This window comes from Momordica charantia (assembly GCF_013281855.1).
Source record: "Momordica charantia cultivar OHB3-1 chromosome 8 unlocalized genomic scaffold, Mcharantia_2.0 BLBB01000008.1, whole genome shotgun sequence".
Classification (NCBI taxonomy): Eukaryota; Viridiplantae; Streptophyta; class Magnoliopsida; order Cucurbitales; family Cucurbitaceae; genus Momordica; species Momordica charantia.
In genome coordinates, this window is record NW_028275166.1 from 19407651 (window position 1) to 19413640 (window position 5990).

Below are 5990 nucleotides of genomic sequence, written 5' to 3' on the forward strand. Positions count from 1 at the left end.
TGGACGAAGCCACTACCCTGAGAGCAATTACGGCACGACTACGGTGCTATATCATATATTTGCCGATCGCTTCCCAATGTTAACACAACTTCGAACGCAGGCGTGCACTCGCTTGGAGCCGAATGGAATCGATAAGCATGCTCAAAAGAATTTTTTCACTGTGTTACAAAACAAAAACAAGTATTTATTTATATAGAAACAGTATGTTATTTTTGGTGGTTTAAAAATAGTAAAGTTAAAAATAACATATTCTAAGTTTATCAAATTTAAAAATAGCTAGAAGATTAAGTTTTGTAAGGATACATTCCCAACAATTTTCTTAGAAAATGGCTGTAAAGTTGAGAACGACCCTTGTGAGAACCGGCCCGTTATCCTTCTCCAAGGACAGGAGCTTGAAGGTGATACTGATCGCCAACCTCAGCGAATTCCTCCACAATCCAAGGGCAGACAATTCTGGGCCTCAAAGCCCAGAACGCATGGCCCAGCTCTATTTTTGGAATGGGCGGGCCAAATGTTCTCCAAACCCCCCATCAAGCATGGGCCGAAACTCCAGCCATTTTAAAGCCCTCACATGAGTTACAAGCCCACATTACAAGGCCCGGATACTGTAAACGTATATGTATATTAAATTGTACAATACTTCGTTCGTATATGTATATTAACGCTTTGATTTTATTGTATAGAACTTCATTATATAATTTTGTGTTATTGTGACATTGATAAACAGTAAAATATTGCTTATTCTAACTTTTTTTGTGACATTTTTTAATGTCATTAAATTCGTCTACTGTGACATTTTTCAACATCATTAAATTCATTTTTTGTGACATTTTTTAACCGTCACGAAATCTATTCTTTCTTGGCGTGTTTTAAACGTCACGAAATTCATTTTCGTGAATAAGTATTTTGTGACATTTTTTAACCATGGAATCAGTCTTTCGGGACGGTCAAATAAACGTCATGAAATCTAAAACCGTCACAGTTTTTCTTTTATCGTGACGTTTATTAAACGTCATGGTTTAACTTTTTTCATGACGTTTTTTAATTGTCACGAAATCATTTTTTGTGACGTTTTATAACCGTCATGAAAAACAACTCTTTTTGTGATGTTTTTTAAATGTCACAAAATCACATTTTGGTGACGTTTATTTAAATGTCACGAATACCTTTCTTGATGTGGGCATAGGTGACGTCGTAAAAAATGTCACAAAAGGGTTTCGTGACGTTTTTTAAACCTCACAAAAAGTCAAACATCACAAAAAGAGTTAATGGTATGTTTTACAACATAAAAGACTTCTCACAAATATTCCAATATCATTTCATCGATACAACCAAACAATATATCCAAAATAAATCTATAATCATAGCCCACATGAAATAGTGTAAAATTATATCAACAACCAATAACTTTCGCATAACTATCGATACATCATTAGAATCTGAAAATTAGTAATAAAAGCACAAGCAAGAGCAAGCAAACAAAAACGCATCACACAACAAACATCCCTCCAAGTAATAACTTCTTACAACAAAAGTGTCCTAAGACTCCTAAACTTCACCGAAAAGTTCCTAAAACAAAAAAGTTATGCTTCAAGGTTAGAAACCAACTTGAAACACCTTAATTGAATTGAAAGGCGGGTGTAAGTGTTGGTTCGGATTATGTTACCAATTCTTATATGTGCAAGTATACACAATAGTCGCAGGAAATAATTAAAAGTTCGAATCGACGGAGACTAAGTGCCTAAACACTCATTATTTACCGAAGAAATCAGTGTATTAAACTAAATAAATTTTTCGTCTGAATAAATGCTAAAATAAACAATAATGTAGGCGGTTTAAATATATTCTTAAACACACTTAAATTTTCGCTAAAGATAACAAACAACGAGTAACTTCTAATGAAAATAAAGGTGTAAGGGGGAGAGAACAACGACTCTTTCTAGCTACTCTAACGTGCTGCAACATTAATGGAGTGAATGCAGTAGTCAAACAGACAAGATGCTTTTCCAAACAGCCTAGATTTTCTGCAATTATGGTTCTTAGACAAACGACCGTTTTTAACCAAGCTAGGTGGTGCTTATCCCTAAGTTACCACACACTAAACTCAAGTAGACTCTAACTCGAGATGAAGTTTTTCGCTCCATAATACGTTTTTCCAAAGGTTATTAAGAATCTATTTCAATATGGTGATCAAGCACATTGAAAATAGAGTGATACAACAACTTCAAATCAAAACGTACTAACATTAATGTCGAACAACAAAGTTACAGCCCTTGAAATGAATTCACAACATCTCCCCCTCACACTAGGTGTTTAGCTGGACAGCGCCATAAGGGGAATAAAAAATATAGGAATAAAAACAATACAAAGAGCTTAAAAGATGAAGAGAGGGAGTTGAAGATCAGCTCCCAACAAGAGTTCTCGGCTTCTTTTCAGCTACTGATGCCTGGTCTTCTTCTCCTCTTGACTTCCTCAAACGGTTGGGGGAGGTTTTCTTGAAGTGAAGGTTGAGTGATTGCAAGAATGAGATGGATTAATCGTGAATGTGTGGAGGCTTCTCTTTCTTGTGTCCTTTATACTTCCCTCCGATTTTAGGGCAACAAAACAAGCCCTGTGGGACTCACCTCTCACTCAAAGGTAAAACCTTCAGTTACTGTGGTAAAAATCATTGAGAAGTCTTTTCACTGCCAGGTTGCTGCTTTTTGTCTCTTTTAGGACCCGATGCTGTAGCATCATCAAAGCTGCAGCAAAATGCTCAAAATTAGATTGTTTATATAAGTGCTAGCATTATATAGGAGAACCTTAATTTATTTGCTAATTTAGGCACAACTCAGTGAATATGGAGGCTAGATGAGACTATCTTTAGCTATCTTATATGAAATTTAGACACAAATAACTCTCTTTTGGAGAGTTATCAGTAAGGGAGTCGTTACCTACTGACTCAAACTGTTACCTCTTGGGTTATGACTAGATTAGTGTCGAAGAGGTTTAACACTATAGATATGAGGTCGAGGTTCGGGCTTGCAAATCTGTTGCCAACAAGGGATGGGTAACTCAAATCTATGTTCAAACAATGGTGGGTCAACACCGAATGTTGCTAGAAGGAAGAACGCTACATATCTGACTAGGCATCACGGATTTGGGTCGCCATAAGGGTATGTGTGCATTAGGTCACTTTATAGGAGAAGCAACGTCATAGGTTTGGGGAGAAAACGCATGCCGCTGCTGTTGGGGTCGTGTTGCCATCGAGTGATCCTGGATCAGGAGTGGTTTGTCGCTATAGAACCGAGAATGCCGCTGTGGGTTGTATCGTTACCGTTCAAAAGGGAGATGCACCGCTGAGGTGCCATCGTGCGTGGGTGTCGTGCTGCTGTGCGAATCCATCGCCGTTGCTGCTAAACGTCATCCAATGATGGGATGCCTAGGGGGTGGCGACTCACACAAAAGAGAAAGATCTTAGAGTTTCTTCTTCTTTCTTTTACTTTCTATTTTTCATTTCTAAAAAGTAGTGAATATACCAAAATAAGGTTAATGACCTTATAAATAAAGGGGGTTTTCATAATTCTTTTCCAAAAAGAAAACCCACTTTTAAAAGGACTCAGAAAGATCTAGAAAATAGATTACATGAATTTGAAACCTAAAGAAAAAATGAGGAAGGGAAAATTAAAATTTCAAGACTTTTAATTTTTGATTTAATTAAAGATCTCTTCCAAAATTCAAAAACTTAATTTATCTAAACTAACAAATTCAAACTTAAATTCTAATTAACCCAAAATTAGAACTCCAAAATTAGAAAATCCATAAGGAGAATACCAAAGTCTAAAAAACATGGGGCGTTAACAATCTTTGGCCATAGTTTGGTTCTGAGCCAAGAAATCTCTATTTAGCTTTATTTACCGATGAATTTAATCCACATGGTGATCTTAGTAGTAGTTATTGTTGGTTCTCATCATGGTTGTGCAAAAAATGAAATTATATGATGTAAACTACGTTAATATATCTGGTCCTAAACAGTTTGGAAATGATATAGATTTATACCTTGGTCCATTGATCGATGATCTAAAAAAACATTGGATTGATCAATGGGTTGCATGTTATAACGTGTATCGAGATCAAAGTTTTATCTTAAAAGTTATCTGAAAGTGGACCATAAATGATTTTCTAGCATATGGAAATTTATGAGGTTTCAGTGTAAAAGGATATCATGCATGTCTAATTTGTTGAGAAATAATGTCCTTCATTCGATTGAAACATGGAAAGAAGATAGCATACCTTGAACATCATCACTTTTCACTCCGATATCATCCATATAGAAATGAGAAGAAGACTTTCAACGGTGAAAAAGAATTTGAACTAGAACCGGAGACATTAGATGGAGAGAAAATTTTGGCAAACAAGTGAATTTGAAACCATATTAGGTACAAGTAATAAAAATGGAAGAAATTAAAAGATCCTTGACAATTTTTTTGATTTAGATTATTGAAAAAATCTTCATGTAAAACATTATTTAAATGTAATGAACATCGAAAAAAAATGTGTACACAAATATCATTGGCACACTACTTGATATTCCTAGAAAAACGAAAGATGAATTGAAGATTTGGCCAGATTCGATGGAACTAAAACTAAGGTTAGAATTGGCCCCGCAAGTTAGTGAAAAACGAACTTTCATACCTGCAGCATATTATTCGTTATCATGCTTGAAGAGATTGAGTGTGTATCAATAGCTGAAATTAAGGTCCTTGATGGATACTCATCTAATGTAAAAAATCTTGTGTTACTCATAGACTTAAAGTTTTAGGGTATCAAATCTCATAACAATCATGTTTTTATGCAACAGTTGCTACCGTGGTAATTCGCGAGGTGTTACAAAAATATGTGAGATATGCTATCATTCGATTATGTTTTTTCTTCAATGCTATATGTAATAATGTGATCAATTCCTCCAAGCTTCAGGAATTGCAAGATGAAATAGTGGTCACTTTATGTTTGTTGGAAAAATATATTCCACCATCATTCTTCGCCATCATGGTTCTTCTTACCATGCATCTAGTAAGAGAAGTACACCTGTGTCGGCCTATCTATTTACGATGGATGTATCTTTTTGAACGATACATAAAAGTTTTAAAAGGTTACGTGAGAAACCGAAATTGACCGGAGTGGTGAATAGCAAAAGAAGATGTGGAATTTTGTTCTAAATTTTTATTTGGGATAGATCCAATCAAATTGGGTTCAAATGAAAAAAAGTAAAGGTCCGAAAACAATGTCGTTATCAATTATGTCGCTATCAGTCATGTCTCATATTAGACTAGGAAAACAACAATAGGATCTGTTTGGGGGAAAGAATACCCTGGACACATGAAGGACAGCCATTAGTGCTCCAGGGTGACCCATGAGTCATGCCCCAGCTCGGACCGCCGAGATCACCACCACTAGCGTTGACAGATGCTAAGTATAAGGGCCAAGGTGAACCTGGCCGAGGTCCGACCTACCGGGAAGCTCGGTGGGGGCCAATGTGAGCTACTGTCAGCGACGTGATTATCGGGTGTAACCGTCTGTCCCGAGATTACCGGGTGTAACCGTCGCGAGATTAGCGGGACTACCACCCATAAGTAGAGGACTTCACTCCACGATCAGGTACGATGATTTCTGACCTCGAACTAAACTGGGAATCCGACCTATACTGACTTGATCGTCGGAGTGCTCACCTTTTTGTGCAGGTCCGCCCAAGCATTCAGATCGGTCTGGAGGCCGAGTTCGAGCTGCAATCTGAAATACACTGTTGTGCATATCCTTGCATGAACATTTGGCGCCGTCTGTGGGGACGACAATCTAAGTCATCCCAATCCTTTTAAACCAATACGCGAGCGAACATGGTTCAACCAGCAAACTCGACCAATACAGCAGATCGAAGGACTCTAGCTGCCAGCGATGCCCACCAGAGGGAGGTCGGAGCAGCAGTGGTAGAGGGGCAAGGTCACGACGGCCTA